The sequence below is a fragment of the Pyrus communis genome, chromosome 13 (assembly GCF_041283825.1).
Source record: "Pyrus communis isolate YQ-2024b chromosome 13, ASM4128382v1, whole genome shotgun sequence".
In the NCBI taxonomy this organism is placed as follows: domain Eukaryota; kingdom Viridiplantae; phylum Streptophyta; class Magnoliopsida; order Rosales; family Rosaceae; genus Pyrus; species Pyrus communis.
This window is the reverse complement of record NC_142577.1, coordinates 3,190,815-3,218,033: the sequence shown is the minus strand read 5'-3', so window position 1 is coordinate 3,218,033 and position 27,219 is coordinate 3,190,815. Positions and strand designations below refer to the sequence as shown.

Here is a 27,219-nt window from a genome sequence, read left to right as displayed (position 1 = left end):
ATGCTTCGTCGTTTCCGTTTAGGCACTAAGAAGAAGTGGCGTTCGATGGCGACCACTACCCTTTGTGACACCTACCAGGAGTTTTATGAGATTCTGTTGAGAATTGAGGATTCAGAGAACTTGCCCAGTGAGTGAGGAGGAAGAGAAAGACGGTAACCAGAGGAAAGATGATAAGGGCAAGGGTCATGCGTCGCTCGGACCCTGTAGGACCCAGATCTTTAAGAGGGGTGGCACTAGTTCTAGCTCTTCTAGCGGTGGTTTTAGCGCCACTGGTCAGGGTCGTGGTGGTAGGTTTGCTAGTGGTGCTAAAGGCCAGAGGTAGGGTGATGCTGGTAGAGATAGGGCCCCAGTTTGCTGCAGGTGTAATAATCGACATTTTGGTGAGTGTAGGCGAGGCAGCGGTGGTTGCTTTACTTGTGGGCAGATGGGACATCGGGCTGCAAATTGTTAGCAGAGGCCCAACAGACTTTCTTGCCACCACCTGCACCGATCCAGCAGGTTCCTGGTCTTGGTAGTTACGGGCAGACAGGTCGAGGTGGTGCCTATTACTATCAGGGCGATGTTGTTCCTTATGCCTCAGGACAGTATCCATATCTCTAAGATCCATATTCTCTGGGTGGTTATCCCCAGTATTCTAGTGGCTATATGTCGTATCCTCCAGTTTCAGCAGGTGGGTCACAGTGGTTTCAGGGAGGACAGTTTCAGCAGGGGGAGATTGCTGCGAGTAGTGCAGGGTCTTTGAGGCAGTCTAGTCATCCCAGTCAGGGGCGTGGTACACAGAGTCGTGGTGGCCAAATGAGTAGAGGTCGTGGTGGACGACAGCAGACCCAGGGGCGTATTCACAACATCTCTCTGCAGGACGCTCAAAACAATCCAGACTTGATCATGGGTACGTTAAATATCCTTGGTTATTTTGCTAGAGTATTAATTGACTGTAGTGCTACACATTCTGTGATTTCTCATACATTTGCTCAAATGACACAACCTCGCCCTACACCTCTAGGGAATGATTTAGAGTTTGCTATGCCTAGAGGGGAGAGCTGTATTGTAGATCGTGTGTACCCAAGATGTCCAGTGATGGTGGATGATGTTATTATGCCAGCTGATCTTATCTCGTTGGATATTGTTGACTTTGATGTGATTCTGGGCATGGATTGGTTGCATTTCAATCGTGCCAATATTGATTACTACAGGAAAATAGTTACTTTCCATCGTCCTGGATTACCTGTGGTTACTTTTGTGGGCTAGCAGAGTGGGGTGAGACATGGCGTTATTTCGACTGTGCGAGCGAAAAGGTTGTTATCTAAAGGTTGCCAGGGGTACTTAGCTCACGTGGTGTTGGATGATCCTATTCCTAGTAGTGTGGAGGATGTAAGGGTAGTTAGACATTTTCCTGATGTTTTCCCTGAGGATTTACCTGGTTTGCTGCCAGACCGAGACATGGAGTTCACCATTGAATTGCTTCCAGGTACTAATCCTATATCTTTGACTCCCTATTGTATGGCTCCTGCTGAGTTGAGGGAATTGAAAGTTCAGTTGCAGGAATTAGTGGATAAAGGTTTTATTCAGCCTAGTACTTTACCTTGGGGAGCTCCAGTGTTATTTGTGAGAAAGAAAGACGGAACCTTGAGGCTATGTATTGATTACCGGCAATTGAATCGGGTAACGATTAAGAACCGTTATCCGTTGCCGTGTATTGATGATTTATTTGATCAGCTTCGAGGTGCTTGTGTATTCTCCAAGATTGACTTGAGGTCTGGATATTATTAGCTGAAGATTAGTAGGGATGATGTTCTTAAGACGGCTTTCAAGACTCGTTATGGTCATTACGAGTTTCTGGTTATGCCATTTGGATTGAAGAATGCACCAGCTGCTTTCATGGATTTGATGAACCGGGTATTCTAGCCATATTTGGATAGGTTTGTTATTGTTTTCATCGACGACATTCTAGTGTATTCTAAGTCTAAGGCAGAGCATGTTCGACATCTTACTTTGGTGTTGAAAAGGTTGAGGGAACACCAATTTTATGCTAAGTTTAGCAAGTGCCAGTTTTGGTTAGACCAAGTTGCATTTTTGAGGCACGTCATTTCAGCTCAGGGTATCTTAGTCAATCCTCAAAAGGTGGCAGCTGTGGAGAAGTGGGAGCAACCGCGAACCTTCACTGAGGTGAGGAGTTTCCTTGGTTTAGCAGGGTATTATCGACGGTTTGTTAAAGATTTTTCTGTGATTGCTTTACCACTGACGAGGTTAACAAGAAAAGAAGTTAAATTTGAGTGGGATGATAAGTGTGAGCAGAATTTCCAGCAGTTGAAGTATTGTCTCACTCATACACCTGTTTTGGCGCTCCCGGACGATAGTGGTGATTTCGAGGTCTATAGTGATGCTTCTTTGAGTGGTCTGGGTTGTGTGTTGATGTAGCATGGTAGGGTAATTGCTTATGCTTCACGACAATTGAAACCTCATGAGTTGAATTACCCTACACATGATTTGGAGTTAGCCGCCATTATTTTTGCGTTGAAGTTGTGGAGACATTACCTTTATGGAGAAACATGTAAGATCTTTACAAATCTTAAGAGTCTTCAGTATCTTTTTACGTAGAGGGATCTTAATCTTCGTCAGCGGAGGTGGATGGAGCTGCTTAGTGATTATGACTGCACGATTGATTATCACCCTAGTCGTGCAAATGTAGTGGCTAATGCACTTAGCAGGAAGTCTCAAGGTCGTATCAATGCGTTGTACGCTAGTTGCATTCTTCTTCTGGCAAATTTAAGATCTACGGGAGTGAGATTGGAGGCAGAAGATCGAGAGGTGGCTTTGCTTGCTAATTTTCAAGTTAAGCCAATTTTAGTTGATTGGGTGCTTGAAGCTCAGGTAGCTGATGAGGAAACTCAAGAAGTAGTCCAAGCTCGAGATCAAGGGAGGAGGAGAGACCTCAGAGTTCATGATTCGGATGGCATGCTGATGCAGGAGGGTAGGATGTTTGTGCCTAATAATTTGGATTTAAAGAAAGCAATTCTCGATGAAGCACATGTCTCGGCTTATGCTATGCATCCAGGAGCTACTAAAATGTACCATACCATTCGACCATTTTATTATTGGCCGGGTATAAAGAGGGAGATAGCTGAGTATGTGAGTAGGTATGCTGTTTGTCAGCAAGTTAAAGTGGAAAGGAAGAAGCCGTTTGAGTTATTGCAGCCGCTTCCCGTTCCAGAATGGAAATGGGAAAACATTACTATGGATTTTGTGTATAAGCTTCCGCGTACACATAATGGTTTTGACAGTATTTGGGTGATTGTTGATCGGCTTACTAAGTCAGCACATTTCATTCCAGTGAGGGAGAAGTATTCTTTGGGCTGATTAGTTGAGTTGTTCATCTCGAAGATCATGAAGTACCATGGTGTCCCTGTGAGTGTTGTCTCGAATCGTGATCCAAGATTTACATCTAAATTTTGGGTAGCTTTTCAAGAAGCTTTGGGTACAAGACTACTTTATAGTACCGCGTATCATCCTTAGACGGATGGACAGTCAGAGAGAACCATTCAGACTTTGGAGGATATGTTGCGATCTTCGGTGTTACAGTTTGGTGATGCGTGGCACAAGCGGTTGGATTTAATGGAATTTGCCTATAATAACAGCTTTCATTCGAGTATTGGCATGGCACCATTTGAGGCGTTGTATGGTAGATCTTGTCGCACACCCTTGTGTTGGCCAAAGGTCGGAGAAAGAGTTTTTGTGGGCCCAGAGATTGTTGAGGAGACTATTCAAAATGTTCAGGTAATTAAGTCTAACCTGAATGCGGCCCAGGATCGGCAAAAGAGTTTAGCAGATCGGTATGCTACTGACAGAGTGTATGAGGTTGGCGATTGGGTGTTTCTGAAGCTTTCACCGTGGAGAGGCGTTGTACGGTTTGGGAAGAAAGGTAAGCTGAGTCCTAGGTATATCGGACCGTACATGATCACCGAGCGAGTTGGTGAGGTAGCTTACAGGCTGGAGTTGCCTCCTTAGCTAGCTAAAGTACATAACGTTTTTCACGTGTCCATGCTTCGACATTATGTTGCATATCCGTCTCATGTGATCCCTCCTCAACCCTTGGAAATCAATCCGGATTTGACTTATGATGAGAAACCAGTGACGATTCTAGATTGGAAAGAAAAGGTTCTGAGGAACAAGACAGTGAATTTGGTGAAAGTTTTGTGGAGGAATCATTCCGTGGAGGAGGCTACTTGGGAAACTGAAGATCGGATGAGAGATTTGTATCCTCGATTGTTCTTTGATCGCTAGTGGTTGCTGTGAGTGGTTGTTTTGAATTTCGGGATGAAATTTTTTTAAGGTGGATAGGTTGTGACAACCCATCCCGGACTTTTCGTACCATAGGGGTGAATTGACGGTTTTGCCCCTAGTATGGTTGTTTCGTTGTGTGGTTGTTTTTGGGTTTTCCTTGGCTGATTTTGGACCACACACATACCACACTCACTCATCCTCTCTCTCTGCCCTGTCCCGAGCTCTCTCTCTCTTTCTCTCTCTCTCTCTCCCTTTCCTATCTCCATATGTATGGACGACAACCAAAACCATTGAAACCTTCACAGATCGAGGAAACAAATTACATATTCGTGCTCGTGAGGTCCTTAGGAGTTCAACCATACCTATTTCAGGTAAGGATACCTTCGTTTTCACGTCGAATTCGGGATCCCCCGATTTGGTCACTGTTCATGCACACGTTAATTCTTGTGTTTTTGGGAATTTCAAGCTTGTAGGAAGCTTGGTGTGGTCCTTAGGAGGCTCGGGGTGGTTCGTTTGAAGGTTTTGGACGTCAAGATCCTGAGTTACAAGTTTGGCAGGAGTTGGTTGTGTTTTCCCGGCGAGTTTCCGTGGGGTTTTAGTGCTTGAAAGTGGTATGGATTTGTTCCTCTTGTTGTAAGCTTCATTTTGGTACAATTTTGTGAAATTTGGTTGAAAAACGAAAAAGATACAAAGTTTTAAAAATTTCCCGGTTTTCCGGCACCGGCGACGGCGCCGGAGTTTGGCCGGAGAAGATGACGGAATATTCCGTTAGTTTGGACGAAATATTCCTAACGGCGTTAACGGAATATTCCTGATGGTGTTAACTGATGCCGTCAGTGTGCCAGGCATGTGCCTGCGCGTTGGCGGCGCGTGCGGCGTCGGAAAATTTTTCTAAAATTATAGGGATGTTCCTGAGGTTGAGTAGATCACGTTGGTGTATTCATACACCCCATTTGGGCTTTGTATGAGAAGTTATTTTGTTTGGTTGGTTTTGTGCTTTAAAATTAACGTTTTTATAGTTGTTTCGCATATAGGTGAGACCTATCCCGAGGACGAGCGCGGTCACTCGAGGCAAGGGGGTTACGACCCTTCTACATATCAGTGAGTGGGCTTTTGGTTTTCCGTATATACCTATATACTTATGTTTTTCCCGGAAAGTGAATTGAAACGTTTGTACGTTTATATGCCATGCATTATGTTTGCCGTTTGTTTATGCATTATTAGTAGCATATATATATATATATATGTATGTTGGTGCTGCGGATGCACAGGTAAGTAATGGTTTATGTTTATGTTTAGTAGTGATTTGAGATGCATAGAGAGCTCATAACCTGCACCCCCGGTGTTAGTGCTCCCGCCTAGAGTTGGGCACAGTCCTTCACGTGATGTTCACCTCCTACACCACACGCTCATCTTGGATCCAAGTTAGGTGCACAGTCTTGTTGTACAGACCACTTTAGGTGGTTCCGACTCGTAGGTGACCCGCGATTATTCGCCCAGCCTTTACGTGATCGTAGCACTTGAGCATACTTATATTACACTCAGTCTTGTCGTACAGACCACTTTAGGTGGTTCCGACTCGTGTGCAGGTATAGTTAGTGAGATGGAGATTTAAGTTCTAGATTCAGCCGTATAGGTCACATTAGGTGACTCCGACTGACAGATTACATGGCATTGATTTGACATTTTCTGAGCACTTGCATTCTATTTAGAGGCATTTGACATGGCATATTTCCGAGCATGACTTATATATATGTATATTCTATTTTCTGGGAAGTATACAGGTTTTACGGCGAGGGGTTAGAACTTTGTTTATGACATAGTTTTTGAAAAGCTTTGTTTTTGCCCACTCACGCTTTCTGTTTTGCGCTCCTCCAGGTTCTAGTTGGCTAGCACTTTTGGTGGCTCCCCAGAGGATTTTCTCGGCATATCTGACAGATTATCACCACTGTAGGACCACATTTGGGTGTGTTTATTTAGTGTTGTCTCTCCCAGACTGCACTAGGTCTTCCGTGCTCTGAACTTTATTTTTCACACTTACGCTTGCACATGTATGTTCCTACTTTGTGTATAGCTGGTTTTTATTTATTCGTACTTTTATTATTATTTATTAGCGTCCGCACTATGCACATGGTTACATCACTTCCACGTGATGGCCAACATGCCCTGATCTCGGTCGGGGTGTGTCACTAATTATCTCTTTGATTATTTTTTTATTTTTTATTTTATTTCTCGTTCTTCCTCCTGCTTTAAACCCCATTTATAGATTTTATTTTTAATTTTTATAATCAACCTATATCACAGGTTGATTATTTTTATGTGTCTATATGACATTTTTTTTTTTATAATCAACATGTCACAAATTCATGTGTCTTGCTTGTAGGTATATTATTTTTTTTCCTACCCTTTAGTTAGGTTTCATGTGACATCCCACATCGCCCAGGGTAGTGATCCTTATATGTATATTCTCATCCCTACCTAGCACGAGGCCTTTTGGGAGCTCACTGGCTTCGGGTTCCGTAGGAACTCCGAAATTAAGCGAGAAGGGGGCTAGAGCAATCCCATGATGGGAGACCCACTGGGAAGTTGCTCGTGAGTTCCCAAAAACAAAACCGTGAGGGAATGGTAAGCCCAAAACGGACAATATCGTGCTACGGTGGTGGAGTGAGCCCGGGAAGTGTTCCCCCCCCCACCCCGGGCCGGGATGTGACATTTCATATCTCGCGTACAGGTATAATATATATTCATATATTTGTTACTTGACTTAAGGTACAATGTTTTGTAGATAATTTATGTTAGTATATTAGTTTTTTTTTTTTTTTTGTAAGATATTAATTAGATTTTTTGGAGTTGAAAAATGCATAATATTAGAAGATTTTAATTGATTTTTAATATTTAAAAAAAATATAAAATGAGTATAAAAGAAATAAAAACATGTAATTAGATAATTGGACTCACTCCTAAAAACCATCTATGTTTTTGAACCTAGATCTAAAATCCCCTTTATTTATTAAGGGGAACTACGAATGGCTTGAACCCTTCGTAGGGTACATAGGCAATCTAACGAAAAAGTTAGATGCAGCCATAAATAACCGAGATTAATCTTTATTGAAAATTAGAAAGAAGAAAAGAGATTGGGTGTTTAGTTTAAAGATGGACCTTATGTAGTTAAATAAATAAGAGTTTAATTTGGCCTATCACGATAATTATATCCCGAAACAAATGTTTCGGGGTGGGGCATTACAAATGGTATCAAAGCAAATGATCCTACCTTACAATGTGAGATATTATTGATGGTTGTGGATGTGAATTGTGAATTGCGTTGATATTGCAATATTTCATAAGTTCTTTGACTAATGATGAATTTATGTGAAATGCCTATATTGTGAATCACTATGAAGTGAATTGATTTGAGTGGGAGTAGAAAGATTTTAAAATGCCATATTTTATGGCACTTGATTAAAGTCTCAGATTAATCTTGAATTGGATTGATATTATGTTATGCATTATGAAAATTTTGAACGGTAAGATGATTGTGAAACTGTGACAAGTAGATGGAAAAGTTGTATTATACATGTGTAGTTGAGAAATGTAGAATTGGGCGAAGAGACCGGTGGATGTTGATTTGGACGGAAAAAGGCCCGTGGATGTTGATATGGAAGGAAAAAGGCCCGTGGCCCATGGATGATGAATTGGGTGAAAAGGCCCGTGGATGTTGATTGGGCGGAAATGGCCCGTGAATGTTGATTGGGGCATGATGGCCCATGGAATGGGAGGAATGTTTGATTGGGCAAACTGGCCCATAGATGTGAATTGGGCGAAATGACCCATGGAATGTTGAAAAGTGGTTAAATGGGCATAAAGACCTAGTGTTTCTGAGAGAAAAGCTGCATGTGTGGGCTGTGAGAATGAGTTATCAATGTAATGTGTGGGAAGGTATAATTGCCGGGTATTTACGATTCTTTCCAGACTGCTAGTCACTTGTTGGGATAAAAAGAAAATCGTGGTAAAATCTTTGTTTGGCCAATGATGATTATGCTTAGAAATTCTTTATAGTTGTATGGCCAATGACAATGATGGATGGAAATTTTAATATTTATAAAAGTCATGATGATTTACCGAACATGAATGAAATCGTAAACTGAGGTTATGTTTTGTCCATTATAATTGAAATGGTGGAAAGACCATGGAGATTCTTCATTATTGAATTATTGGTGGACATGAATAATAGAATGAGAATTTGAGTTCGTTGAATATAAACGGAAATTTGCGGGTTGGTTTTAAATCCCTCATTTTATACAGTGATTATAATTAGAAGTTCCAATGATTTTTGATGGAGTTTCTAACATTTGGGTTGCCAATTCTGTTGGTTTGATTTGAAATTGTAATATTTACTTAGCCACTATTGATTATGGCTTGAAATTTTGAAATTTATTTGGGCAATGATGGGAATATATGATAACTGTTTTGCCAAAAATGAATATTTTTCTGATGTCGGATATCGCCAGTAATTATGGCTAGCAATTTTGAGATGGAATCAAGGTAACGGCTATGTATATCCAGTGTTGGTAAGTAGTTTTACCCATGATTGTGGTTCTTATGTTAGTATTTATTTTCGAACCTTGAAAAAAAATCGTAGACTGGGGTTATGATTTTATTCACTATAAATGGAATGGTGGGATTAGCTTTAAATTCCTTTTCGTTACTTGATGGTAGAAATCTCCGGGACAAGATTTATTTTAATGGGGGTCGAATGTAATACTATGAAAATTTAAATATACGAATATGTGAAGTAAAAAAAAATAAAAAAAAATAAAAAATAAAAAAAATAAAAAATAAAAAAAATAAAAAAATAAAAAAATAAAAGAGAAGAGTTGAGAACTCTCAAGAAGGGGGAGACGTCGGTGGAAAAGAAAAAAAAAAGGAGGGTAAGGAATGAAGGAGGAAGGGGAGGAAGACTAGTGGGAGGGGGAATTCTTGTTGCTGTGGATGTTGAGATCAGCGGGAATGCCGCCATGCTTCAGGTTTGAGTTGTATCGTTTCATCTCTATAAAATACTAACCTGTGTTAAAATATAGAAATAGATATCTGGTACTTCAACTATAGAGACCAGTACTTCTAGGAATTTTACTCAGTCTCCCTTGCTTTCTCCTTGTTATTTGGGTGATGTGAGACGAAAACTAACTCTGGGTTTCTCACTTTTTATTAGGGTTGTTTACAGCAGTTGATGATCCTTCCATTGTTGTAAGTATTTCTCAAGAAATTTATGGGTACAATTGTACAATATATATAACATTGACATACATGCTTCAATCAAACAGAACTGCACTTGTATAACCTTTTATGAAAGGCTAAATTGATTTAGTAGATGTGAGAATCTATCAAGTAGTTGTGATTAGAGGATTAGTCATTTGAATTATATAGAGTCAGACTTTTGCTTTATTCTAAAATGCATTTTCTAATTAAACGAAGATGGAGTTGGACAACTAGTGACTCAAATTATGTTATGTAATAAACTGACAATGATTTATTTTGAATGAATGCTTCTATTCAACATGATGTGAAATTTAATTTCTGACTTGTTGGGAAATGATGTTGGTACACTGAGATTTATAGTTATAGACAGAAAGCATAAGATTAGCTTGTATTTTTACGCACTTCAGAATTTATTCTTGGTTATTGGAAGTACCTTTGGGGTTAAGTGAATCAAATGCTCGGTTAGAGCTCATAGACATGACATTGAGGCCTAACCAAGATGTTTAGAACCAAGATTGAGAAATGTTGAGAAAGGATTTCGTAAATAAAATAACGTATAATCAACCTGAGTTTTAGAATAGCTATGAAATCTTCTATTGAGGTGAGTTAGTAGCATATTATGGATTTATTTATTAAGGTGAACTACGAATGGCTTGATCCCTTCGTAGGGTACGTAGGCAGTTTAACAAAAAGGTTAGATGCAACCATAGATAACCGAGATTAATCTTTATCAAGGCCCAATCGGGAGTGTACACTGCCCGAATGCTTGGTTCGTGGTTGGTAGAGTGGCTGCTTGCTAGGACGCTGCTAGAGAGGTTTTTCATCTGCCCTTGTCCTACTTTAGGACACCTCGTCTGGGGCACGTTGCATCTAGGTGTGCTACAAGAGTTGATTCACCAAGGTCGTATGCTGTGCGAGGGCACTCATCAATTCTATGACTTGTTGAGACAAGTGTTGTTCTCCATTTGGGTTGGAAGAGCTTGGAAGGAATGCGTCTCCTTGAGTAGTGGAAGTGTGGTAGACTCCGGGTGAGAGATTTGCGTTGGGATATGTCAAATCCTCAAAGAAATGTGGTGAAAATGCCCCTGGTTCAATTGTAAGCCCAAAAATTTGAAGTCGAGATGGTTGAACTGATCTTGGACCGATTTGGGTTGCTTAGAAGGCCACGGGAGCAGGCTGGGCAGTGAGAGCAGATTGGGCTGTGGGAGCAAGCTAGGCCACTAGAGCAGACTGGGTCGCGGGAGTACGCTGGGCCTTGGGAGCAAGCTGGGCCACAGGAGTGGGCTGTGCGCACGTGGGTGCAAGGCTAGGGCTCTGCTTGGCAACGTGTTGGGTTCGCATTGGGCTTCAGTGGCTTGGGCCGTCTTGCCATGGGCTTGGGCCCATGTGGGCTTGAATGGCACGACTTGGGCTGTGGTTGTGGCGCTGTGGCCCTTGCCAATGGTGGCCACCATGGTGGTTGCCATAATGGTGCCCCATGGGGGTGGTGCCACTCCACTCATTGTTGTGTTGAGCCTTGTAGATCGCCACGGTCCTAATCCTTGAGTGTTGGAATTTCCGTTTGTAAAGGTTTCCGAATCTCTTGCCATTGTACGTTTCCTTTACGTTTTATCGAAGAATTTTTAAAAATAAAAATTCCAAGAATAAGAACATACGAAAATCTACAAATGAACAAGAAAACGAAAAACCTTGAATGCGAGAGTCTTCTACGAGCGTCTGATCAAGACTCTCAATGAAAGCACCAATTTGTGGATGCAAATTTCTTCCTTCTTGTTCTTGGTTAAATTGAATTGTGATTGTCCGTTGCTCGTGCGTAAAAACTTCGGTGAACCTAGTGGGTAATTTTGTCTTTTTACCCTAGAATCTACGTGTCGCCTCCATATGTTTCTTGATTATTTTTTGCTCCATACCTATATGTTTGTCTTAGTGTTTAACAATAATTACTTTAGACAAGTCATACTCCCAATTGAGTTGACATAAACATATACTAGCCTTAGAGGATCGTTAATACCCAATTGACAATCCTATGGCTAGGAACGTTTTGGGAATAAACATAAAGGAAAGATGTCATTGATGTAACTTCCTTAGATCACTTGTCTGTGTTAGATTGATCACATTCCTTGGATTCAATTATTGATTAAACATATAATCCCCTAAGTAGTGATTAACAGTAAATATTGCCCATATTTAAAAAATTGTTACATCAAACAAGTGACTTTATGGGAGACTTCTAACAAACTCCGTATAAAAACCAGTGTAAAAAAAAGTTCTCTAGGTCACGTTTCTAAGTCGATTTTCTCTTTCTATCCAGAAACCTGTCCCTGCAAGACACGACTTGTTTCGTCAGATTTTTAAACCCTATCAAGTAATCTCCGTTTTTTCTTTTTAATTTAAACATAACCTTATCAACGAGTTAGACTAACATCATGATACTTTTAGAGCCAAATAACGTCCAAGTTCTAGTTCACACTACTAATCTGTCCAGTTTTGCCGATTAACAACCACTTGTTCTGAAACAAAATTTAATTAGAAAGTAACAATTTACCTCTTCCATGCCTTCATCAAGAAGACTCCTCCTCCTTGCTAAGGCCTCAATCCAGGAGTGTTGCTAGTTTTACTTCCCGTTGTCCAAGCATCCTATCCAAAAGCCACTCTCTGCAGCCTGACTCGTTTCCTCTCAGATTTTTAAACCCAATAAACCAATCTTCGTTTTTCATGAAATTTGGACAAAACCTTTATCAACGAGTTAGACTAACACCATGAAACATTCAAATCCAAAATATCTTCCTACATATGGTCTTTTTTTTATTTTGTAACTCAACACTGGGGATTTATCTAGTTTTGTGAACTACTTCTAAAATGAAATTTAATTAGAGAAAAACAACTTATGGTTTGTTTGGTACTTTACTTGAATCAAACTTTTTAGACTCAAAAATACTTTCTGAAGTTTTACACATTAAATACTTGTTTGGTAAGACTGTTTTAAAAAACTTAACTCAAAACGAACTTAAAATTAACCTATTCTCAGAAGGCACAAAAAGTGATTTTTTTAGAGTTTTAAACTCCAAACCCGCTACTTTCTCTCTCTTCTTCTCTCACTCCCAATTTTTCTCTGCTAGCCTCTATCTCTATCCTTTCTTTCTCTCTCCCCCTCTCCTCCTCCTTTCTGAATCCCTCTCTTCTATTCTCTCTCCTCTTTCTCTCTTAGCTCCCACTCCTCCGACTCTCTCTTTAGATCTCTCTGTCTGTTTTATTAAATTTAGCAGTACTTTCTAAATCTACTCACAGTTGTTGTAGGGTAGTTTTTTTCCTTTTTAATTATTAAAATTTGAAAACAACTTTGAATCTTATACCAAAAAAGTTTTTGGATTTCAAAGTAAATTTTTTAAAAATAATGTTCTTAGAAAATGTTTTAAAAAAATAAAAATAAAAATTTTAATACAATACCAAGCAAGTCTTCCTTGGACTTCTAGGAGTCTCCCCCTCCTTTACTAAGGACTCAATTTGTGAGCAGTGAAGGTTTTCCTTCCTGTTGTCTAGACCCTGTATTTTCTGACACGACACGAAAATAACGGATTTCGGGTCAATACAATAACCAATCGGGTGACCCGTTAAGAACCTGTTAATATAACAGGTTCTTAATGGGTATACACGCGGGTAACACAAGGGTAAACTGTTTCGACCCGTTAAGAAAAAAATTATTTTGATAATTTTAAAGTTTTATTACTAGAAGTTTTGTATTATTATTCTATATAAGTTTTTTTTTTTTTTTAAAAAAAGCTTTAGTCATTATTTATTTTTATTATGAGAGCTCCTTATTATCATCACCAGGATAAATTTTACTTAACATGCTGTTGTCCAAAATAAAAATAAACTAGTATAGTATTTGTATAGGCAATAACTAAGAAGACATACATACAAGTAAGAAAAATGTGAAAGAATATATAAACACTCGTGATTCATCATTATTCCTCCACGAGTAGATAATGGTTACATTTACATTATCGTTTAGATTTTTAAAATCCTCCAAACCCTCATAAATAATGTTTTTTATTTGAGGGAAAAATTAATAAAATTAATAATAATTATTGTAGAATTGTAAAAAAATGTAAAAAAAAAAAAAAATATACAATCACTCATAGTGACAAGCTTTACAACTTTCATGAAAGGGTCAGCTTTGCAATCCAACACTATAATCCATAAACCTTAAATTTATATTTAACTATCGATTGTCATTTACTCTTTATTTCTTATTGAATTTCATTTTTTTAATTTTCTTTTTTGAAAACATGATCATCTAGTGAACGTAAGAAGATGAACGGTTCAGATCTTTGATGTCACGTTTCGATATTTACGGTTAACTAAATATGAGTCGATGTCATATAGTTTGTAGAAACTTTATAAACATCAAGCAATATTTTCACTAATCGTAAAACTCTGAATATAATATCAACGATCCAAACCGTTCATCTTCTTGCATCCTCTAATAGATCATCTTTTCAAAAAAGAAAATCTGAAAAAATAAAATTTGATGAGAACAATGAAGCGTAAATGTAAACAACAATCCACAATTAAATTTTGATCTATGATTTATATGATTATAACGGCGAATTTTGAAGTTAAACTCTTCACGAAAGTTGGAAAGCTTGTCATTACGAGTGTTTATAGATTTTTTCTATATTTTTTACACTTCTACATTAATTAAAAAACTATTAAAGACTTTATTTAAATAACAACCGTATGATAAATGAGAGTAAATCTGTATTGTTTGATTCTATTTCACTTATATTATAAGAACTTTTTTGGACGAAAAAACCCCTTCTCTATTCCAATTTTACCATTTGATCAAAACAAAAGCCCTAATCCCTTTCTCTCTCCCCACTCCCGTAACCCTATATACCTATCCCGCCGTCTGTTTTTCCTAGCCCTTCTCTCCTGCTGTATGTTCAGTTCTTCCGGTAGCGTCTCTTAGTCTCTCTTTTCTCCTCCCTCGTGCAGTGGACAGAATCATCCTTGTCATCTCTAGTCATCTCTACATCTCTGCATCTCTGCATCTCTATTCCCTAGATTCCACTCCAGGTTTGATTTTGCCTCTTAATTTGGCTATTTACTTGGATGAAAAATATGTAAGACTTTGGCTGTTTCCTGAATAAGTTTAGTTACTGCTTTTTCATTTTAAGTTTCGTTACTGCTTTAATCGATCTCCGCAATAACAAAGTTTTACTGTACTTAGAATTGCCTAATGATGTTGATTTAGATTCATTGTGGGGAGGGAATTTAAAGGTTAAAAAAATGAGGATATGGATATTGGGAAGCCTAGGATGGGGATGCGTATTTATATATCCTGTCGTATTTATATATCCTGTCAAATTAGCGAAGAACATGTAGGTTTATGATTCCAAATCCTGTTGACCTGCAGCTTGTAAGGCTTTGGTAATTATTCCCATAACTTGTTTCCTTTCATGGTTATTTCTATGAATGTTGTTAGGGAAACCTAGTTTTATATGCAGATGTATGTGCAAGCTTTTCTATGCAAATACTTATTTGATACAATAACTAGTTTTACATGCAGATACCTAAACCCTAGTTTGGTATAAAAGTTGAAACACATGTTTTGTATGATATGGATTGATCAAGTGGAGTCAATTTGTCCATTATTTATTAGTCACGGTCAGTTTTGTGCAGATACTTGCTTTGATCTATTATATGTAGAAGTTGTTGGTCAAATGCAAAAGACCGATATGCTTGTTAAGTACCTTTTTTATTGCATATATATGTATGGATATATGTGTATTGTTAAAGAAGCATGTTGGTAATTAGTGTTTATACTTTTAGTATGCTTATGCTCTCCACTGACATGATATACATACATATATACATATATACATATATATATATATGTGTGTATGTGTGTGTGTGTGTGTGTGTGTGTGTGTGTGTGTGGAACGAAGCATATGTTAGAGTACTTAGTACTGATTACTCAGATTGCATATATGTATAGTAATGACAAAGCTTTTATAGAACTATTAATTGTTTTGAGTACGTCATTTCTATTTTAAACCAAAATGACATTTGAATTAGTAGTGTGGAATTAGCAAGCTTAAGTATGTTGTCTAGGATTAAAGTTCATGTCATGCTTTTTAGTAATTGCTTACACTTGTGAATAGGAGTTGCTTACATTTGTCCTTCCAAATTTATATCTGAAGGTAGATTTTGGTAACAATGGTGTTGCTTTTAATGTTTCATTTCCAAAATTTCTACAAAGTAGACTATCTGATTTACATCGTTGGTGACGATTCTTTGATACAATTATTAGTTTATATATATTAGAGAGTGATGGATGGATCTACGCGTCATGAAATTGAACACTTAACTTTTCCTAGAGGTTGGGTTATGGGTGGATCTACCTTACTCAACTCTTCAGCCAATTTCTTTTAAATTGCCATTGTCTTATATCAGTGTTGTTATTTGAATTATAAGTTGTACTAAAATAATGTCTATAATAGGCATGTTTAATTAGTCACTTCATTGCTTAGTAATATCCATTATTGGTGTGTGTTACTATTTGTTCATGCTTCTATAAATTGGATTGAGTTTGGGTGTTCCTAGAATTCTACCTGTTTAAAAAGCTATTAATTAATTTATACCCATTTTGTTTCAGAAGCAATGGATGCTAGAGATTCAAATTCAATAAACCTTAGTGATGAGGAGTCCATGGAGATTATAATGGGAACAGAACAAGATCTTGGAAGCAAAAGTATAGACAAGACAAATACGAGTCTTGCAAAGCAAAAGGCTAGAGCAATCAATTTAGGTAAACAAAAATATACTTAAAAGAAAAATGTGTTTTTATGTTTTGGATGTGACAATACGGTATGTATATACTTATTTAGTATTATGTTTTTCATTTGATTATTTATTGGTTTAAAATATATTACCTGTTAATATTATTGTAACATCCCACATCACCCAAGGGAGTGGATCCTGTAAGCCTTATATGTATATTCTCATCTCTACCTAATACGAGGCCTTCTGGGAGCTCACTGGCTTCAGGTTCCATCGAAACTCCGAAGTTAAGCGAGTTCGCGTGAGAGCAATTCCAGGATGGGTGACCCAATAGGAAGTTCTCATGTGAGTTCCCAGAAACAAAACCGTGAGGGTGTGGTTGGGGCCCAAAGCGGACAATATCGTGCTATGATGGAGTTGAGCCCGAGATGTGGTGCGGGCCTGAGACTGGGATGTGACATTTTGGTATCAGAGCCAATCCCTAGTAGGATGTGTGGCGACGATGACGTCGGGCCCCTAAGGGGGCTTGATTGTAACATCTCACATCGCCCAAGGGAGTGGATCCTGTAAGCCTTATATGTATATTCTCATCTCTACCTAGCACGAGGCCTTTTGGGAGCTCACTGGCTTCAGGTTCTATCGGAACTCTGAAGTTAAGCGAGTTTGCGCGAGAGCAATCCTAGGATGGGTGACCCACTGGGAAGTTCTCGTGTGAGTTCCCAGAAACAAAACCGTGAGGGAGTGGTCGGGGCCCAAAGCGGACAATATCGTTCTACAGTGGAGTCGAGCCCGATATGTGGTGGGGGCCCGAGATTGGGATGTGACAATTATCAGTTCGGGTCATTTTACCCGTTTATTTTAACGGGTGTTACACGACATGATCCGTTAAGATATCGGGTATGACACAAACACAGAAAACACGACACAAATGCTAGGTCTACTGTTATCCAAGCAACCTATGTCTCTCTCTTGGGTTTTTTATTGTCAAATCTCTACGGTTTTTCTTCAAGATTAACCATAAAAGAAAGAGCTCTTTAGATATAAGCCCATGCAACACTTATTTCCTTTATTAAAACCCATCTCGTTTTAGACATCCAAATAAAACTCAAATCTAAAATAGACTACCACGTAAACAAATAAATACCTTCTTCTTTTTTTTTTTTGTGTTTTTTTGAAGAAACGATATTATCTACACTAACGGGGAATGGGTGAGTTTAGCTTCACAATGTGCTAGCAATAATGTGGTTCAAATTCATCTTTGATGAGAATAGAACCTAAGACCTCTCACTTACAAGGAAAGAGGAATACCACTAGACCATAGTACTAAATGGCAACAAATAAACACCTATTATTTTCAAAATATTTACAATTGTGCCACAACAGCCTAATTATGTTAATGAATTTAATTATCCAACATAAGGCAAATAAGTGCCTTATTATTGCAAAAGTATCTACTTTATACTTGTCTTACCATCATTTGTTCCATTTCTATTATTTGTCTGACAATCATTGTAGGTAAAATTTCTTTGAATGTATGTATTAGACATATTTTGTTTTTATTATATATGTGTGTGCAAATAATTTACCTATATTTTTATGTAAAATATAGGTAATTAAGGTTGTTTGCTTCAGCCGTTTATATGTTCTTAAGCTCCAAAACCTACCTTCAGAAACATAATTAGACCAACTACAATCCAGCCCAATTTCTTCCCAATTCATCCCCCGCCTTCCCTTCATCTTTCTAATTTGAGATTAGCTTGCTTCGTTTTTGGGTGTGCTTCGGGTTGACGTCCAAGACAAGTATCTGGGGCTCCCAATTGTCATCGGGCCCAACCACTTTGAATGGTTTGCTTATATAAAGGATTGGTTGTGGAAAATGTTAAAAGGTTGGAAGGACAAATTACTTAGTGCTGCGGGTAAAGAGATCTTTATCAAAGTGGTGGGTCAAGCTCTTCCCACTTACACGATAAACTTCTTTCTCTTGCCTAAAACCTTCTGCAATGACCTGCAACGACTTTTCTATCGTTTCTTATAGGGGGATCTGGAGGATTCTAAACACATCCATTGGTTTTCATGGGAGAATAAGTAAAAGGTAAAGTGTGAGGCTGGATTGGGCTTTTAGTCTTTGTAATTCCAACCTCTCTCTCTTTTTGCTAAAGAGGGTTGGAGGCTGCTCCATAATTTGGATTCGCTCTCTTCTCAGCTTCTGAAAGCTAAATATTTCCTCACAATAGTTTATGGGATGCAACGATGGGTGCTAGCCCGTCACCGTGCTGGCGGGGGATTACGGAGGCTCCCATTATTCTTGAACGGGGGTCTAGATAGCAGCTTGGTGATGGTTTATCAACTCACATTTGGAAAGACAGGTTGTTGGAGCGACCGCACTTATATCGGCCTTTCTCACTTCCTCCACCTAACTATGAGTTTCATTTGGTTTCCTCCCTGATTATTCATCCTTTAGCTGTGTGGAATACTAATTTGATCTTGGAGATCTTCTTACCTATTGAGGCTTCGATAATCCTATCTATCCCATTAAGCTCAAGACTGCCTCCTGACCAATTGGTGTGGCATTATGATCCAAAAGCCACTTTTTCTGTCAAAAATGCCTACAAGGTTGCCTATGCATTAGATGATCAATCGTCTTCTTCAATAGAGGGACCTTCGCACTCTCCTTGGAATTTTATTTGGAAAACCATGGTCCCCAACAAGGTAAAACTGTGTATGGCGAGTCTCCCGGGCTATTCTCCCCATCTGTTCTTGCTTGGCTAAAAAAGGTATTGCGGTGTACGACATTTGTGTTTTGTGTAGTTCCTCTCCGGAGTTGGCGCTACATGTGTTGACTGAATGTCATTTCGCAAGAATCGTTTGTTCCTCTACCAACATTGGGCTTGGACCACGTAGTGCGAATTTCTCCTCCTTTTTGGAATGGGTTGGCATCGTGTTGCTGCTCTTTCTTAAGGGAAATTTGATCTTCCTCTTACTATTATTTTCTCTATCTAACGAGCAAGGAATAGCCTCTTATGGGACAACAAACAAGAGAACGCCATGGTAGTTAGTAAGATGGCTGGCTTATTTCTCTTTGATTTTGTGAATGCTCAGTCGTCCCACACTTCCTGCTTGCTGCTTTCTCCTTCTCGTTGAACTCCACTTCCACCGAATTGGATCAAGATTAACGTTCATGCTTCCTTCTGTGCAAATTCAAAAAGTGGGGGTATCGCTGTGGTTTTTTGCCATAAAGTCAGTAGCTATGTTGGAGGTTTCGTTTGCAAAATTCCCCACGCGATCGACCCCCACACTATGGAGATCCTAGCTACTCGTGAGGGTCTGTGTCTAGCGGTCTAACAACAATGGCAACACATTGTTCTAGAATGTGATGCATTACAAGTGGTCCAAGCTATTAATAGCTCTAGCAGTGGTCTTTTGGCTGCGGGTTTACAAATTGAGGATGTTAAAGTTAGCTTGCGAAATTTCTCCATTGTGAGAGTTAGTCACATTGTTTGGGTTAATATTTAACTTTGGGCTTAGAGGAGAGAAAGCCCAAAAGAGTTCAATAAGAAGAGGTTTTGCCTGGAGCCCACCACCAAGCCCAGACTGTCCATCTCAAGACCAAGTGGCGCTCCCCCATTAATGCAAAGGCTAGGTGCTTATGAGAGAAGTGACAACTGATAGAAATTAACCTACTCTCAGCCGAAAAGTACTTTTCAGTGGCAATACAAGTATAATATTGATGAGTCACTACCCTTCAATTGCTTTCGGGCAAGAACAAAACTACAAGCAGTCGGGTTAATTTGTCTATAAAAGGAGGAAGAGGGCCTAAAGACAAGGACACTTAACCAATCAAACAAACAAATATACAACTTGCCTCTCAGTCAAGCAAATACCCAAAAAGTCATGCTTTATCCAGACTTTGCACCCTTTTAGCTTTAGATTTCCTTAGAAAGACATCCTTTGTCTATGTAAAAGCTCTGCTACCTTTTCCTAAATGTTGTAGTATCGATCTCCCATGTATAAACTCTTTTCCAGTCATCGCCTTTAACATACAATATTTTCATAACTGCCAAAAGAAAAGACCGCAAGATGTTTAACCTTGCCCAACAAGGTGAAATCTTGCCCGACTCTCTTCTTTTTGTCTTTCAATTAATAGATCTAGTGTTATAATGCATTCCCCAGTTTATATTCAAGTTGTTTCCAGTCTTTTGATGACTCAAAGCCTTATCAGTTCTCAGATCTGGTTCATTTAATGGTTTTATCATCATAGGAAGATTGAAATAGATTAAACTGATGACTTAATCCGAACTAGACCTTTACCCTTTAAGCATACAAGATAACGAACTAAAAGTCCTTGGTCTCAAGGCATGTGGACTTAACCCATCCACGACAATCCTTTGATAACAAGAAGTCAGAATAACTTAGGGCGCAAGTAATAGGCTTAAATACACTTGTTTAACATCTATAATACAGAGATGGTAGTGGCACGCCCTTGCACTCAGTTAGTTTTCATTGCAAGCCTCAAGGCCTACACCTAAGGTCCTACAAATGCACATTTTTAGAACTAACTGTGTCCTCCTCTTGCAGCATCCCGACAAGCAGGAGGTCGACAAACAACCAAAGTGCCAACTCCTCAAGGAGCTGTGTGCTCGAGTCAGGGACCCTTCCCAACGAAATTCCTGCCCGAACACACATAAGTCATTTCGCCAATTTAGCGGTGCATAATTTGGCCAAATTGGCCTTAATTTCTTTTGTCTCTAGTCATTGGTTTGAGGTGCCTCCGACCCCTATTCAGGATGCCCTCCTTTTTTTATTGTATGCATCATTAATTCTATGAATAAAAATTGCTACAATCTCCTTTTCAACCAAAAAAAAAAAAAAAAAAAAAATGGTGCAAGTTTCTTGACAGAACTCGAACCTGAGCCATCAAACCCTCTCTCGCACGACCTCATCTTCTTGGTTACAAAATCAAGCAATTACATAAATCATTTATCTTTCCACTCAAGTTACTTGAAAAAGAGCGTGACTTTAAATAATCCATAATCAACACCAAAATAGAAGAATTAAATACACATACATCAAAACTACTCTAAGTCGGGGTGTTACACAGGTTCTATTATAAAAGTAATTGATAATATGGAGAATAATCGAAGTTTTTAGTGCAAGATTTAATAAACTTTTGATCTGAGACATTTCTTCACATCCTCAACCCTAACACAAGGATAACACAAATTAAGCGCTATGGTGCACGTGTGATAGTTTGGCTTCACTTGTGGCTTAACTTGCTCTGATACCATAAAGGAATTTGAAGTTCTAATAAACATGTTGAAATCTACGTTCTCGTATTAAGTTAATGTATAAAAGTTATAATCAATATATAAGGTTGAGTTAAGCCCAAATGTGGATGGAAGCCTAAAGGGATCGCAATCGTAATTAACTTGATATACAAGAACGTAAACTAAGGAGGAGTGATGAACACTCTACTGTAATAAAAAGATCTTCAAACTGAAGTATATTTGAGTGATATATATTTCAAGTACGTACCAAACAATTTCAAGTACGAAAATTAATCAGACAAACAAATTATCTTAATTAAGAAAATGTTTGAGTGATATATATTTGCGTGTACTTCTAATAGTTAAGGCGTTGTTTTATGCAAATTTATCGTAAAAATCATACAGAGAGAGAGAGAGAGAGAGAGATACATCAAGATCAAGGCACTGCTCCCAATCCAATGGAAGGGGATCTTTAAGTTGAAGATCAACACTTTTTTTTTTTTGAAGTGATAGAGATGGAGCAGTACTCTTCAGGTGGTGATCTTGTAAAAACTTCCTCTTTCTACAAGTATTGCTTTCTGCAGATTCCAGTGGACTTCTACAACTTTTTTTATTAAAAACAACTGTGTTGGACCCAAAGAGAGCTCTGGAGGTTCCATTTCCCTAAAAATTTTATTATATATTAAAAAAAAAAAAAACACCTAGAATTTGATATACGAACTGGAAATAAAACAGTGAGAAGGAACAAATTAACAAGAAGAAGAAAAAGAAAAAGTAAAAAAGAGAGGAGAATATCTACAGCTAATAATTGAGGAAAGTTTGGATACACGAAGGAGAAAGTATAAGTAGATCATATAAATGGTGTAGTTTGGATTGCAGGAGTCATGCAAAGTGTGCTTGTCTACTTAAAGAGTGTTGTAAATTGCCTTCATCAAACACGCATTCATTAATAGGAGGGTAGACAAGCATTTAAAGGGGTAGCAAGTCGATATCGCTTTAATGCCTCAAAATCCAACTCTCTCTACCAGCATTTAATATCAATCTAGTCATCCCACCTCTCTTCCGAGGAAAGTGTACTCGACACCGCCGTGTAGTATTATTGACACATCCTGACCGAAATCAAGGTGTTTTGACCGTCACAAGAGGGTGACGTAGCTATGTGCACAGTGTGGAAGCAATATTAATATAAGAAATGCGAATAAATAAAAACCAAACTAACTAGAGCACTAGATAAGAATAAGTGCAAAACGAAACTAAGTGTGAATTCACAACTAGAGCATAAGTAGCCTAAGTGCAGTCCAGCATGACGAATACTAATTATACAACACCCAAAGATGACCATACAATGGTGATAATCTGTCAGAGTTGCCGTGGATTCCTCGCAAGCCACCAAAAAGCACTCCTAACTAGAACCTGGAGGGGCAACAGAAAGTATGAGTGGGCAAAAACAAAGCTTTTCAAAACCATTTCAATTACCAAAGATAGTAACCCCTCGCCCTAAAACTTGTATAATTTCCCAAAAAATAGAATACATAACTATACCACAACTATGCTTAGAATAGCAAAATCCTCATATATATATACCATGTCGGATATCTCAGCATAAAAAATATGTAAGTCAGGTGACATAAATGAATGCAAAATGATACGTAGTCACCTAACGTGACCTGTACGGCTAAATTTAGAGCTCATCCATCTAGCTGGAGTCACCTAACGTGACCTGTACGGCTCAAATCCACATCTCAACAAATATACCTGCACACAAGTTGAAACCATCTAAAGTGGTCTGTACGACAGGACTAGGTGTAAATAAATACGCTCAAATGCTACGATCATATGAAGACTATGCGAATAATCGCGGGTCACCTACGAGTCGGAACCACCTATAGTGGTCTGTACGACAAGATTGTGCACCTAACTTGGATCCAAGGTGAGCGTATGGTGCGGGAGGTGAACATCACGTGAAGGACTGTGCCCTAACCAGGGCTGGAGCACTAACACCGGGGTGCAGGTTTATGAGCTCTCAACACATCTCACATAATCATCAACTACATAAACAATCCACTACTCACCTGGTACTTACCTGAGCATCCACAATGTCAAATCACATTTATGCATACTATATTAATTCAATGATGATCTATGTGTAAATCTATATGCATGGCATTTCTAACCCTAATTTCATTTAAATCAATTTTTCTGGGAAAAATCTCAAGTATATAGGTATATGCAGAAAACCAAAAGCCCACTCATTGGTATATAGAAGGGTCATAGCCCCAAGCCTCGATTGACTGCGCTCGTCCGGAGGATAGGTCTCACCTATATGCGAAACAACTATACAAACATTAATTTAAAGCACATAAATAAAACTAGCTAATAACTTCTCATACATTGCTCAAATGGGGTGTTTGAATATACCAACGTGATCTGCTCAACACCACCAACATCTCTATATTTTGAGAAAAATTGTCTTACCACCCACTCGTGACCAACCCTAACAGAACAGTTAACAGCAGTTAGGAATATTCCGTTAAAACCTTAACAGAATTTAACAGCGTTACCCGACGCCATTAGAATATTCTGTCAACTCTAACGCAATATTCATCTCCTTCTCCGGCGAGCCTCGCAGGTCGTCACCATTCACCGTCGGTTTCTGGAAAAACTTTAAACCTTCATATCTTTCTCATTTCTTAACCAAAATCCATGAAATTTGTACCAAAATGAAGCTTACAACGAGTAGAACAAAACCTTGCCACTTTTAGGACTTAAATCCAACGGGATCTTGCCAGAAAAACCCACGATAATCCGGCCATCATTGCAACTCTCCAAAAATAAGCTTCTCTACTTCCAAAACACTCCAACTTTCTTCCCCAAGCTTCGTGAAGACGTCTTAAAACTCCCTAGAACCTTAAAACTGAAAGAAAAGTCCATGATCACGGCTGCATAAACAGTAACCCAAATCGAGAATTCTGGTTTCAAAGGTTTCCGAGGTTTTCACGTCCAACCACCACCACCATTCGACTCCCAAGCTTGCAAGGAGTCCAAAAACACCATTCATGACCTCGATCCGTGATGTTTGAATGGGTTTTGAAGGTTGTCCGGACAGGTTGTACAGAAATGGCAAGAAAATTCGAGAGGGAGGAGAGAGAGTCAATGGGAGAGTGGTATGGATGTGTGTGTGTGGTCTAGATGGTAGCCAACCAAAACAAAAGAAAATAAAAAAAAACCTATGTTCTAATTGGTTCCAAAAACTAAGGAAAACATGAATTGGACCACAACCAAAATGCATGTCACACAACACCATCTAATGTCCAAGGGTATAAAAGTCATTTCACGCTATCGAGGATAAAATAATATATCCATTCAGGACGGGCTGTCACAACCTACCCTCTTAAGAAAATTTCGTCCTCGAAATTCACACAATAAATACAAACCACTAAAACCAGCATGGATACATCTCTTTCATACTCTTCTCTATCTCCCAGGTAGCTTCCTCCACTAAGTGATTCATCCACAAAACTTTCACTAAACGCATGGTCTTATTTCTCAGAACCTTATATTTCCAATCCAAAATAGTCACTGGCTCCTCATTATAAGTCAAATCTGGATTAATTTGTAGAGGTTGAAGAGGTATCACATGTGACAGATCTGAAACATAATGACGAAGCATGGAAACATGGAACACATCATGCACTTTAGACAACTTTGGAGGCAACTTAAGCATGTAAGCAACTTCATCGACTTTCTTGGTGATCACATACGGTTCGATGTACCTAGGACTTAGCTTACCTTTCTTCCTGAACTATACCGCACCTCTCCAAGGTGAAAGCTTTAAAAATACTCAATCACCCACTTTATACACCGTGTCAGTGGTATCTTTATCTGCTAAGCTTTTTTGTCGATCCTAGGTTGCTTTCAGGTTAGATTTAATCAACTGAACATTCTGAATGGTCTCCTCCACTATCTCAAAGCCCACCAAAACTTTCTCGCCAACCTTTGACCAGCATAAAGGTGTATGACAAGACTTGCCATAAAGTGCCTCAAATGGGGCCATGCCAATACTTGAATGAAAACTATTGTTATAGGCAAATTCCATCAAATCCAACCACTTATGCCACGTGTCACCAAACTGTAAAACTGAAGATCTCAGCATATCCTCTAATGTCTGAATAGTCCTCTCTAATTGTCCATCTGTCTAAGGATGATATGTTGTACTATAAAGTAACCTCGAACCAAGAGCTTCTTGGAATGTTACCCAGAACATAGAAGTAAACCTGGGATCACGATCCGGGACAATACTAATTGGAACTCCATGATACTTCACAATCTTCGATATAAATAATTCAGCTAATCGGCTTAAAAAATACTTCTCCCTCATTGGAATAAAATGTGCTGACTTAGTGAGCCGATCAACTATCATCCAAATGCCATCATAACCATTATGTGTATGAGGAAGCTTGTACACAAAATCCATAGTTATGTTTTCCCATTTCCACTGTGGAACGGAAAGTGGCTGCATCAACCCAAAAGGCTTCTTCCTTTCAGCTTTAACTTGTTGACAAATGGCACATCTACTCATATACTCGATAATTTCTCTTTTCATATTCGGCCAATAATAAAATGGTCGAATGGTATGATACATTTTAGTACCTCCACGATGCATTGCATAAGCCGAACAATGCGCTTCATCCAAAACTTCTTCCTTAACTTCCGTATTAGTCGGCACGTACATTCTGTTCTCCTACATAAGCATGCCATCTATCTCCATAACTCTTAGATCTTTTTTTTTCGCTTGACTTCTTGCTTCAATTAACACACGATCAATTAAAATTGGTCTAACTTGGAAATTAGCAAGTAAAGTTTCTTCTTGAGCTTCCACCCCTAACTTCACTCTAGTGGACCTCAAATTAGCAAGAAGAGGAATATGACAAGCATATATAGCATTAAGTCTAACTGGAGTCTTCCTACTAAGTGCATCAGCCACCACATTTGCACGACCAGGGTGATACTCAAGCGTGCAATCATAATCATTTAGCAACTCAATCCACCTTCGTTGCTGAAGATTAAGATCCGTCTGAATAAAAAGATACTGGAGAATTTTATGATCTGTATAAATCTTACATTTTTCACCATAAAGATAATGTCTCCAAATCTTCAAAGCAAAGATAATGGCTGCTAATTCCATATCATGAGTAGGGTAATTCATCTCATGAAGCTTTAATTGTCGTGAAGCATAAGCAATCACCCTACCATATTGCATCAACACACATCCCAGACCATTCAAGGTAGCGTCACTGTAGATCTCGAAATTACCAATATCATCTAGGAGTGCGAAAACAAGTGCATGACAATACTTCAATTGTTGGAAGCTCTGCTCACAATTATCATCCCACTTAAATTTAACATCTTTCCTTGTCAATCTCGTTAGTGGTAATGCAATAACTGAAAAATATTTAACAAATCGTCGATAATAACCTGCTAGACCAAGGAAACTCCGTACCTCCGTAACGGTTCGTGGCTGCTCCCAATTCTCAACGGCTACTACCTTTTGAGGATCCACCAGAATACCTTGGGTGGATATCACATGTCCCAAAAATGCCACTTGATTCAACCAAAATTGGCATTTGCTAAA

At 38.8% G+C, this 27,219-nt stretch overlaps 1 pseudogene; it reads left to right on the top strand.

Moving 5' to 3' along the window:
- The first annotated feature begins 326 nt into the window (after positions 1 to 326).
- LOC148691597 (uncharacterized) lies at positions 327 to 4,320 on the top strand (annotated as a pseudogene).
- Positions 4,321 to 27,219: the final 22,899 nt, after the last annotated feature.